The following is a 13,907-nucleotide window of genomic DNA, read 5'->3' on the forward strand; positions in this document are numbered from 1 at the left end:
GAGAGAGCAAAATGCTATGTCAAAAATAAAGCACACTGCTAATCTGTTCAGCGAGAGGGAGTTTTGGAGGGCAGAAGAGTTACACTTTCAAAGCAGCTTTAATATCATTCAAAGTGAAGCTGTTATTTAGTTTAGCTCCTCAAACCCTATTCAGCATGCCAAATTCAGTTCATGCATCGTTCGGCCAACACGGATGAATTTTAATGTGACATTTTTCTCACACATGCTCGATATACTCTACTAGCATAATCTAAACAAATCTATCTCCTCGATAGAAAATCTTTCGATCTGGCTCGTTTCACGGAGTCGGCTGTGGTTTCCATGGTTTTGAGATGACACTATCTTGAACTTGGCGTGGTGCGATCACAGCACGGCCCTGGGTGTGCGAATAGATAATTGGCTACAGTAAGAAAAGGTAACATCACACTGTAAGATGAGAGCTCCAGCCGTGTCCATAAAATATGACCTCTTCAGAGAGACAGGACCTGGATGTACCAAATGAAACAGATTTATTTTTGCCTTGCACCCCTCTCAGATTATAAAAGGAAGGAGAAAGGAGGGAAGTTGTGATGGTGGTGGGGGGTTTTGGATAGTTCTGGCAACCAAACAGATTGGCTTGTCATATAAGGAAAACAAAATCCCTTCAGGCAATTTGGCTGTCAACGGATAATCCGTTATAAGTTGTAGGATTTGTGTGAGGAGAGGAGCAATATCACGGCCATGGTCCAGGAAAGGGGCTCAGGGAGTCTCAATTATGGAACCTGAGCTCTCCTGAGTGTCACATGGTCCCCTCTAAGACCCTTCTATGTGAACCAACGTGGGCCGGTTCTGATCACTTCAGTCTGGAAGCTAAAAGAAAGATGGCAGCGGTTGCTAAAAAGACAGGTTTAACTGAACACATTCAGGTAGTGCCATCAGCAAGTCAGCATTGTGATGTCATTCATTTCCTGCAAGTGATTAGTCAAAAAATGGCAAAAGCAGCTAAGAAAATTAGCAAAGATGTGAGATAAAATTTTTGAGGTCCTCCAATTTTATCTATTTTTAATATAAAAGGTTAGAGTCTGCTGCATATCCTATTGTGCAAAATTCTACCATACACAAATGCTTTGTTAAAACTGTTTAGGTGTCGAGACATATATAAATGTCAGAACTTTTCCTCTAAGCAAGAGAGCCTGACAAATTAGACATGCATGCATGTAATAGTGATCATAAAGTGAATATCAGACCCATAAGTGAAGCTGCTATGTGCCAGTTTGCGATGCGCACGTTGCACAACAGCTGCCGCTAATTAAACATTCATGCTTAGGTTCCTGTGAAAATCCTGTTTGTTGGTGAATTCTGGGGGAGGGCTGGGAAAACGCAGCGAGCATAAGGTGGTGAGAATGCGACTTGTGGAATTGTCAGAGTTTGTCTCCTCCAGTAGAGCCATGTGTTAATGAATCACACACACTTTTAAAAGGAGCTGCTAAGTAAAAGAATGGTGCGAACATTTATTATGGAATTTTACAAACTGTATAAAAATGCAGTTGTTCCTACATTTACTCCAAATATTAACCTTTCTGTACTTGTATAGTACAGCTTTGTCCCAGTTTAATATTTATGCAAATGTGCAATAGAATTAACTGTGAATGGATATAATCTTCATCTGTTGTGGATGTTGTTTAGCAATATATATGCAGTAGTTGTGAAATAATGATATGCAGATATAGTGTTTTTCATCTAGCAAGTACATTTACTTGAAAACCACATTAATCAAAGTACCCCTGGGCAATATTATAACACAATAATACACTCTGTACACACAATTAAAAAGTATTTAATTATCCAAAGTCCAGGGAAGCGTATGCACTGACAACAGTACTTAAGCACATACACTAGTCATAATTGGGTGCTTCTTCAACTACTTTTTATCTCATTGACTTTTATTAATACTATTTTTAGTAGTAGCTTAACTGTTTATATACATACATAGGAGAATTCTGTTATTTCTGTCATTTAAAAAAATGATATATTGTATTTGATAGCATTTTGTGGTTAATAGTGATGGACATTTTTAAAATTTTTAGAATAAAAAGGCCAATTGCTTTTCTTTGCAAAGGCTAATTTCATTATCCCATTCAGCAACCCATACATAAAATTAAATAATATTTTTTACAGTTCTTGCACAAGTTGGAAAAAATTCCAGTTGATTGGGAATAATACACAATAAAATAATTTAAATGGTTGAAATGGTCATACATTTTCACACAATACATACTGAAATTGTTCATGCACTGTAAAAAAAAAAAAAAAAAATTTAAATAATTAAATAAAAAAATAATTTCCCAAAGTTTTAAAAGGAATGTGTTTTACAAGAAAATACTATTTCCGTTTTCTACTTCAAAATTGCACATTTAATTCAATGTACTACTTCACATTTTCTTGTAATAGCGAAATTCACTTCACATTTTCTGAGTGGAATTATATTCTACACAACACATTGTTCAGTGTGTTATTTCACTGTTATTTTTAATGAGGAATTTTTATAGTTTAAGACTGATAGTCTGAGTTTGAGACAAGAGTAAAACAATCAAATCTACATAAAAATTTTTAGTGAGCATTCAAAATGTTTTAATGTGATAGCTGAAGAAACAAAATGAGCTCTTTGCTTAAAAATAAACTACACATTTAGAATCGATTTTGAACACATTCTGTTAAGGTCTCCACATCATGCCACTACTGAAAGAAACAATTGCATTACACCTTTAACTATAGCCAGTTTTTTCCTATGAGCAGGCAGGGCTCAATTCAACCCGGTGCTATTTCCAGATGACAAGCCGCCCTCATTAACACAGGAAACAATACAAATGGACTGAAGTTCGGGAAGAGACCCCATGATGTCTCATTCGAGCTGTTCAAATCATTTCTAGCACAGTGTGAGTCATTTTATGCGAACAGGCCTCCGGTTGAAATCCAGCAGCAGCGCATAGCAGCATGTCCGGGTGTTAGGTGAGTGTTCAAATTAAGGCCGTGGGTTCCAGTATGAGAGCTGGGGTTTCGGGAGAAAGCTCTGCAGGTGAAGCCAGCTACACACTGTTGGCTTTTATGGTACAATTACTTTCGAGAGAACAATCACCGCACACTCAGAACTCCACAGGCTAAAGTCACTTTTAAAAAAAAACAAACGATTATTTAGACATTTTGCAAAACAGCATTGCAAACTAAATAGAGAATTCACATTTAGAAATACAATGCACTTTTATGCAATGGTTTAAAATGTGCTGGTTATGAAATCACCAACTCATCTATAATCGTGTTCCATTAACTATTTTTTACTCATAACAATATTTTTATGCACATTTTGTACCATTTATTATTAGACAGGAGCAGAATATAACAAGATACTGAATTATATACTGAAGAAAAAAAGCAGCATTGATTAGTCAATTCAATTACACTCCTTTCAAGTCTGATATATTGATACACAAATATTTTTACTTAACTTTAAACGCATTACACTCGGATGCCAGCATTGTTTATTTCCCACGCTAAAAAAAATCCTGGAAAATCACTTACAAAGGGCTCCGGTTTCTGTAATGATCTGTTAAAATCAATGGTCTGAGACCTAGGATGAGAAAAAAATGCTCTTGATTCTTTTGCTTTGCGGACCCCGACGCATTTCGCAATGATTTATTAAATCGGCGGGTAGCGCACAGTCTTAGTTTAACGCAGAGCATGTTTGTCTTTGAAAGGGCGCCATTTTACAAAATAATGAATGGTGTTTTAGCTGCTGCACCCGGCCTATAGGAGCACCATTTGGTTTAGATCTTTGCTGTGGTCCATTAAATATGAAATTTCGCCGGATCCGGGCACAAAACTCCCTTTAATTAAGCCTACATGCTACATCACACCACTGCTAGCTGCTTTTAAAGGACAATTCCGTTTTTACTCGCTGACAGCTGACTAATGCAGTGACATGGAACAGCGGTACTCTAATGCATGAAGGCCAGCACCAAAGAGAGTGCACAACACAGCACATTTTACCTTTCTTTTGCAAAGAATGGCCTTCCCATAATGGGTTTAGGAACATTAGGAAGAAAATAGAAAGAGAGGCCGAGATGGGAGGGAGAGACGAAGAATATTCCACGTCTGCTTGGAAGAACAAAGAGCTGATTAAATTACTTTCAAGCTTTTATCCCCTTACATCTAATCAGAGATGAGAGGTGCTGTTTTTCACACCTTGCTTGTGTTTTTCTTGTGACATTCTAGTTTGCCTTATTTCAATTTGACAGTCTAATGGCTCAATGTGGACATTCTCTACACCCTTCCGCCCCCTTCTTTTCCTCCCGTGCTCCTCTCCACCTCTCACATGCTCTTTTCTCATTACAGCTCATGGTCAACACGCTGAGATACAGGGCAACAGTAATGGTCTCAGCCCGCAGGAAATTGCAAATGCTCCATAATGAAATATCGCAATCGATGGACTTAAATCAATGGCATAGAGGATGTGTCATCTTCCATCAAAAGACTGTAATACCCATCCTCCTCCAGAGTGGCTGATTGGTGATGATTGAGAAGAGTCCTTCTCGTCTTGTTAAGTTCCTTTTCATTCTATCCTTTTATCCGGCCTGGCGGCCTGCCGATAATGGAAAACAGCGCCTGTGTGTCCAGGTTCATGATGAAGACCAGGGACAAACAGAATGAATTAGGCCTGCTTAGACACAAAAACCTCTAGAATAGCAGCGGTTGTGGTTTTGTGAAAAACAAGTCCTTTACCTTGAGGAAGATGGGCCGTATGGCTGAAGAAAATCAAAGAATGTTTGCCACAACTACCAGTGTTAAATGAGCAGTTCGGTCATGCTGAATAAGATTTCAAGAGATATATTCGTGAAGACACATTGTACTGATGAATGAGTGGACACTACAAATGATCAATACCCTCCATCACTCTATATACAGTCCAAGGCTTATAATGGGTAATGTTTAAATAGGAAGTAAATAAGACCCAAACGAGTCTGAATGTATTTCTAAACACACATACAATAATAAAAGCACATAAACAGAAAATATGGTAAAAAGTATATATTTAAAGCCAGCACGCTTTGTATGTAGTAAACTAGTATACTAGTGTTGGGACATACTACATTGAAACACTTTGTCATACACATACCGCCTTAGAATATACCTAAATTCAATAACCTGTATGTTTTAACCCTGAAATTACTTTAATTTTCATCAACATAAAAAAAAATCCCTGACAGTACTGCAAGGGTTTGTGGGCAATATTAGCTTTAAGCATGCATTGACATTCAGTGAATGCTGAATTCAAAACCATATGGTACTACTCATACTACTACCACAAACCAATGTATCATACTACTCTTACTATTTCTGCCATAGAAAAATATGGTAAAAGTAGTAAGGGTAGTATGCTGGTATGCAGTTCTACCAAAAATAAAAAATAATAAAATACAATACAATAGACAGAATTGACAGAACACAATACAATTTAATGAGTTGTTTTATTGGTGGCAAGACATTTGTAATACCTTTAAATAAAAAAAACAAAAAAAATATTTATATAAATATATTGTAAAAAAAAAAATAATAATAATAATTTTTAAATTAGTCATTTTTACAATCGCAATAAGTTTGGCTCAGACCTGACAGACTTGACAGATTAACTGAACACAATTCTATTTTATTGTTTCTTAAATTTGTTTTAATTAGTTTTTTTTATTTAGCCACATTTTTATACTTTATTCATATTCAAAAAAATTTTATGGAAAACAATACATTTTGGGCAATGTATATTTTGAGTCAATATTTTGATAATTATTTCCTTTTTTTTTTCATTTTCAACAATTTACAAAAGGATGTAAATTATTATTATTTTTTAATATTTAAGTGAATGTTTTTCAGTGAATACCTATCTGGTATAGTATGGACAGTACTTGTAATGGGATTCAGCCAAAGAAGAAGATCATTCAATAACTTAAAGGACTGAACTGAGTGTCGAGTCATACTTTTAAGAGGACAGTGATAATTTGAGAGGACAAGCTGTACTTGTTAAATAAGTTAGCTGGTTTCCAACTCCTGGTGACTAAATCTGCTATAATCCTACTCAGCACTACTGGATTAGTAAAAGCACAGGGCTAATGAACTCTGCATGGATGCTCTCATTACAGGCCGTGCTGAGATAATAGAGCAAAGGTTTAGGAGGGAAAGCTTGCCATCCTCCACTTCTATCCTCTTACACCCCATCACTCGTGACCTGGAAGACGTCTGGACTAATCACCGGGTTTGTAAGCCACTTCAGAAGCAGAGGTAAGTCCCAACCCCCGCCTAGACAGAATCGGAATGCAGCAGCGAGAAACAAAATGAGCCAGCCCATCCGACCGAGACAGACTCGGAAAATTCAGCTCTGGCATCTGTGGGATAGCTGTTTACCTGGTCACCATGAGCCCGGAGCACGGTGGGGACAAAAGGGACAAAACCTCGGCTGCAGACGAGCTCAGTGGGGAGGGGATTGCACTACACCTGATTGGATGATTGATGGCAGCAGGAGATCCAATCAGGGCTTTTCAGTGAGTACAGTTTGTTTAAGTGGACTGGCAGAAGGTATTTCAGTCTGTCTGGCCCAGCAGGGTCGACATTTGGATTGCACGTTTCTGTTGGATGAGGGAGAAGGAGAGGGGTTGGGTTGAATGGCACAAAGCACTACCAGCAAGTTCCCGGCGTTGGCTGCCAAGAAAAGCCTCATAACCATGGCAACGGGCGAACAGAACGCTTTCGAACATTATTGGCGTACATGTCCGAAGCTTTGCTTTATTTTTCTTATGCAAACAGCTGTCTTTTGTTCCAAGGGGAGCAGAGACCACTGTAGATTCTCCTTGTTTAATGAGCGGTTTGACAGGAAACGTCTTCACCCAGGGGGCTTCTGAGGAGCCGCTTGACTGGGAAAACATGCCGTTACCAGCCCAGCCTCACGCAATTAATCACAAACTCAATTGGCTAAACATCTGACGGGGGGGGGGGATCAAAGACGTGAAATGTGAAATTGGTTGAAGATCGGTTTGACAGAGCTTATCCTTTCCTCAGTTCAGTCTTGCAATACAATGCTCTTTTTACGTGATCTCCCCCCTCAGGAGGTGCCATTGTTCGTACCGATCATCATTTGTGGGGGGAAAATAGCTGCTATGTCATAATTCTGACAGTACGTAGGTGTTGCTAATGGTTACTGTTGGGAGTGTTTTTCAAAATGAAACGGGTTCGGTGTTGCGTGTCATTTTCGGTCCTTGTATCTGTCCTCTGTGGCGTCGTATTTCCACAAGTAATTGATCTGTATTGGACAGAAAACATTCTGGATTACGTTCAAGAATTCGAATATATCCGACAAAGATTACAAAAGCTTTTGGAGTATAACCCAATGAAACAACTATTGATTCGGTCACGGTTCGCACTGGTGACTGATATAAGTGTTAGAGATACGGTCAGGATGAAAATAATTTTGCTTCCAAACCTATAAATCTACACTCGTAGACGTTTTAACACTGTGCATGGCTGTTGATATATACAGGAAGGTCATAAACAGCATCCTTCCACACATACATAGTAAAGCGCTCTATCTACAAATGTCAGAACTACTACAGGAATAATCAATGTGTGGGTCAATGACAAATACCAGTATCTAAAAAAAGAGAAACATCTTTTAAAAATGAAGATTTTATTGGTCGCACCACATGACATGAAAAAGTTTTAACATTAAAATAAAACATTAAAAAGTTTCAAACATTAATAAGCAGTAGTCTTAAAGGGGTCCTGTTATGCTTTTCAACTTTAGTTAGTATGTAATGTTGCTGTTTGAGCATAAAAAAGATCTGCAAAGTTACAAAGCTCAAAGTCCACTTCAAAAGGAGATATTTTATTTAACAGAAATCACTTTTCAAAAACTACAACGAACGACTCGTTTGGACTACAATGCATATTTTCCGGGATTTGTGATATCACAAATATCAACCAATGGGACGAGACCTTGTTGAGCTGCACTAGAGAAGGCAACAAGTGTTATCACTGTGTCGGAGTCACGCTAGCTTTCCCAAGGCAGACGAACTTAGAGTGGTTACAATCATCAGAGAGGCGTTGTAATAATGTAAAATATGTGAAAAATAATGTGTTTTCGAACAACCTAGTATGAGAGCCTGTTCTAGTACACCCCCAAAACACAATCAAGACTTTGTAAAAGAGCATAATAGGACCCCTTTAAAATTTTGTTTTCTAAGAAAAATTATTTTCAAGATAAAAATAATTCATTATATTAATGCAAAAAATAAAAATTCTGAAATTCTGTCAATACAGATGCTGCATATCTATTCCTTGGCTGCATCCATTGCATCCGACATGTTTTCTCACTGACACGCTCCCAAATCTGAAACTCAGGCTTAAAGAAAATTTTGAATATCCCACTGACCATGACAACAGCCATCTTTAAACCTCTCTCACTGTACGACACAGGACCACCGATTAGGAGCCACGATCACAGAAATCGCCCCGATTGTTTCACGATGCCAATCTTTCGTCTGGGACAGCTGAAAATTGTGCAGTGTGTCTCGGACTTAAGGTTCAGCTACCTAACCAGTCTTTTATCACGCTACAATCCATCACGCTCCCTAAGGTCGCAAAACTCAGGACTTTTGGTAGTACCTAGCATAGTCCACAAAAGGAAGTAGAATATTTTAGCATTTGGCTCCCAAACTCTGGAATAGCCTTCCTGATAATGTTCAGGGTTCAGACACACTCTCTCTGTTTAAATTTGAAGACACATCTATTTAGCCAAGCATTCACATAATGGATCTCATAACTTTGTACTCCAGTTATATCTGATCAAATGCACTTTATCATTCTTTGCTTGAAATGGTTTGAACAGCAGCTATGCCAATTTTTCTGCTTTTCTGTTTCTGCCACAGGATGGGCATCCCGAGGTAACTAGGAATTACACAAGCTTCAGTCTGGATCCAGCCTCTTATGATGATTTGACCGAACACCTGAGAAGAGATGATGCCAACCCCTCTGAGGAACTCAGATGATGCCAACCCTGAACCAACGTACAAAACTATACCCAATTTTCTGTGAAGCTGCTTTGCAATGATATGTATTGAGGAAAGTGCTATGCAAAAAAGAAAAAAGAAAGAAAAAAAAGATTAATAACCAGTGATGGGTTTGTGTGCATAGATTGTGTTTTACATAGGATGGAATAGGGAAGTCTAATAATCACTAAGGTGAAATTCACACCAGGATTCCACCTCCAACCAACGATGCCTCAAATAACCCATCCGTGAAATGTATCAACACATGGAAATTAGGTTGTGTATAGCCCATATTTGCTTAATGTTTATTCATTACTCTCTTTTCAGCTGCGGCTGGAGAATGCATTGCGGTGAAGGTGGGGTTGTGTTTATGCACAATCCAAAGGTTTGTTTCTACACTTCCTGCAAACTTAAAATTAGAATTCCACCGGCAAATCAGAATGAACACTTGAGTCGCTCGATCAACAGAGCAGACAGAGCACTGGAGGTCATTGTGTTATACTGCTGGTTCATTACAGTATTCAGAAGACTGAGCCTGATGGGTAACCCCATCTGTTACACAGTGCCATCTAGTGCTGGAGAGTCAGAACACAGTAGGTTACCTTCAACCTGCTTACGTGGTTAAGTTAAATTAATGTTCTGTCACAATGTCAACCATACATGAAGTGGCACTTTGATTTTGAACACTTCGTAAGCAGTGATTTAAAACTCATTATACAACATTTAGATAATAGTATGACTGGTGAAATGGATTTTTGAATTTACTGTATCAATAGAAAACAGAATGTATTAAAAGAAATATTGGCATTACAGTATTCAGAAGACTGAGCCTGATGGGTAACCCCATCTGTTACACAGTGCCATCTAGTGCTGGAGAGTCAGAACACAGTAGGTTACCTTCAACCTGCTTACGTGGTTAAGTTAAATTCATGTTCTGTCACAATGTCAACCATACATGAAGTGGCACTTTGATTTTGAACACTAAGTAAGCAGTGATTTAAAACTCATTATACAACATTTAGATAATAGTATGACTGGTGAAATGGATTTTTGAATGTACTGTATCAATAGAAAACAGAATGTATTAAAAGAAATATTGGCAAAAAAAAGGCCTACACTTTGGTGCTAAATTGGGATACAACAGCATTCCAGCACCTTCAACTTTAAAGAGGGAAAAAATATATATTTTCTTAGAAATAATAATAAATGTAAATACATTTTCTAAATTATTATTATTTTTTTTTTAAATTGTTGATTGTTTTTCCTTTTTAATCTTTGTTTTAAATAAAATAATGTTCATATATAAAATAATGTTTAAATAAAAACATGTTCATCATCATAAATCAAGGATTAAATTGGGTTGCAATTGTATTTCTGCTCCTTCAATCCAAAAACTAAGAAAAAACAAGAGTATAGCCATCTTCTTTTTCAGTCCAATCTGAACTGTTCCTCTACATATATTCTATCAACTTTAAAGAGGGAAAAAATATATATTTTCTTAGAAATAATAATAAATGTAAATACATTTTCTAAATTATTATTATTATTTTTTTTTAATTGTTGATTGTTTTTCCTTTTTAATCTTTGTTTTAAATAAAATAATGTTCATATATAAAATAATGTTTAAATAAAAAACATGTTCATCATCATAAATCAAGGATTAAATTGGGTTGCAATTGTATTTCTGCTCCTTCAATCCAAAAACTAAGAAAAAACAAGAGTATAGCCATCTTCTTTTTCAGTCCAATCTGAACTGTTCCTCTACATATATTCTGTCTTCATGTAGCTATTTTACTCACTCAAAAACTCTTTAAAATGCATTACATTAAAAGGATAGTTCACGCAAAAATGTATATTCTGTCATCATTTACTCACCCTCATGTCGATCCAAAATTGTATGTCTTTCTTTCTTCTGTGGAACACACAAAAAAGATATTCTGAACAACAATTTTAACTGTTTTTGTCAATACAAAACAACATTGGACTCCTCTAATTTTTTTCTGGACAAAAAAACAAAACAAAACACATTGAGATATTTTTTAATGCCATTTTATGTTCCACAGAAGAAAGAAAATTATACAGATTTGGAACAACATTAGGGTGAATAAAAGAGAACATTTTTCATTTTTGTATCCCCAAAAGTATTGCTCGGCACTGTTCTCCAACAGCATATCTTCATGTCATATCGCCTAATGCACCACATACCGGTTTCAAAATTCCCAAATCCTTATTTAACCCTTCCTCCTCACATCTTAAATGGAGAGACAATGGTGACACTTGTTGGATCATCACTCTGTGCTCTTAAAGTTTGGCAAGACTGCAGAAAACACAGCTTGATTGGGCATTTCCTCTCAGAGGCACGCACAAAAGTCATCATCATTCCTCACTATATTAACTGAGTCCAGACAGAGACCTTACAGCCTCAGCACTTAAATCAACCCGAGAAGAGAGACAGAAGCGACACAAGCACAAAACAAAAGTCATTAGGCATTCCTCCGTTTCCTTGACATTATTGCGTTTGTGTGGATGCGTTCTGCGGGGGCTGTAACGGACGAGTGGAATCATCCGTCAGGGGCTGATTATGTAATTTGGGGGTAATTGCCCCCTCCCGCCCCCATCCCTCCTCTGAGCTTGCGGTACGGTGTGACTGTGATGTCTGCTTCGTGCTAACAGGCACTAATAATTCTGTTTATCTGAACCGGCTGCCATATGCATATCCGCCCTGTTCCTCTGGCAATCAAATTACAGTCACCCTACAATAAATCACTGACAAACTGTTTATTAAACAAAGAGGCTGCGATTGCATTAGTAATGACAGAGATTAATTTGGGCTCTGTTGTGTACCAGAGTGCGGCCCCCTGGGCTTGAAGTTTTATGCATAATTTGATGCATGACTTTTCTATGTGTGCTTGATGCAGTGTAGCGACTGAGGTGGCAGAAAGTAAACACCACTTGTGACCTCACACCATCAAAGGTGCATTATTTCCTCTCAACTGAAGAGTTTAGAGATGCATCAGTTGAATTAGTGCTCATACATAAAGAGAGCTCAACATAAATAGAGGTAACGTGATAAAGTAGCTGTAGTTGTACACCTGTGTACAGATGTGATTGATGTTCTCAATGAATAACTGAAGCATAAAGAATTCACAGCATTATATGCACTCTTTTTAATGTAATTTCAGATTCAGATCAGATTTTGACATGCTAATATGTTAATAAATGTTGATAAATGTTTAGATCAATATTTATATATACTTTTTGAATATTTGGTTTAATAATGCCACTTTAGTCCGAGTTACACTGATGAAAATTAAAAGAAAAAATATATGTCTTTGTAACAATAGATATGATATAACGTGTTTTTACTTTCAGATGAGCGTTGCTGATAAATCACCTACTCTGAATGATAATGAATGACTTTCGGTTGTTTTGTATCAGCAAAACACTGAACGGCCCTTTACACAGACTCTTCATTTCTTAGAAATTAAGACTGATAATTGGCATCTGCGATTTCATAAAGAACCTTTCTATTGGACAAGGTTCTTTAAATTGGAAAAAGTTCTTTACATGATTAAAATGTTATTTATACTAAGAAAAAAAGTTTCTCTTAAGAACTGTTCGCTGAATGGCTCTTTTTTGTCAGCCGAACCCCTTAGATATAAAATATTGAAGTACCACTTGTATTTATTTTCAATAACTGAACAACAGTTCCACATGTTCACTGACTCTATTGTCGGTTAATAGTCACAAACAGAAAATATTTTATCTTTTTAGTAAGTGTTTTATTTTGATTGTTTCATTTTAAAATTCTTTATATATACGGCTGCACTACTTGGCCAAAAAATTGTATTGCAGTTACTTACTGTGATTTCAATTTCAACTACTACATGACATTTTATCTCATATGAAAACAAGGCTAATCTATATCTAAAAGTATATTCATGAAGTCTAAAGGTAAATAAAAAGTAAATATTTATACATTATATTGAGATTTCAGTTTTATTCGATTAATTGCCCCATTACTTTATCATTTCATATTCGACTGATTTAAAGGCACAATATGTAATTTTTTGCCACTAGAGGGCGCATATTCAAAACAAACAAAGGCGTAGTTAGATGACGCCGTGACTCAGTGTGGAATCATGGGAGTTGTCGTCTTCATTCCCACATCCGAAGCAATCCAATAGGACTCGGGCAGAAATCATGTTCATGGATGAGCTAATGTATTAAAGATTTATTAATCTTCCGGAAAGCAGCGGAAGTAAGCAGCACTGTTTTAAACATTCTTTGAAACATTTGGGATAACATAAGTACACAAGTCAGCAAAATATATAAAACTGTTCCTTTAAAGGCACAATATGTAAGATTTTTTTATTATAATATCCAAAAACTACTAGAACAGTGTTATATATTTTGCTGACTTGTGTGCTTACATTATCCCAAATGTTTAGAAGAATGTTTAAATCCAGAGAAATAAGCGATTTTAACTAGTGACACGGACCGTGTCCATAGTGTCATTGTGATGCCTGCCAATGACATCCTAACCCCTCGATTTCCGGTTTTGTAGAAAACACGGAAACACCAAAGACGCTTTAATATGTTGTGCATTTTATTAGACAGGTTACGACCGTACAGAGTAGCATTATAAAAGAACTTTCAAATGTATCTAGTATGATAAAACAGCGCTGCTTTTTTCCCCCACATACGCACGACCGGAAGCAGCGGAAGCGGTCGACTGTGGCATAATAAAAGCTCCGCTGCTTTCGAGCCGTGTGTCGCGCTCGTTCAGTGGCCTCGTTTCGCTTCGACGGCTTTCAGCCTCACCCTGCTTCATTCTACTAT

The sequence above is a fragment of the Sinocyclocheilus grahami genome, unplaced genomic scaffold, assembly GCF_001515645.1.
Source record: "Sinocyclocheilus grahami isolate Dianchi unplaced genomic scaffold, SAMN03320097.WGS_v1.1 scaffold337.1, whole genome shotgun sequence".
NCBI classification, from domain to species: domain Eukaryota; kingdom Metazoa; phylum Chordata; class Actinopteri; order Cypriniformes; family Cyprinidae; genus Sinocyclocheilus; species Sinocyclocheilus grahami.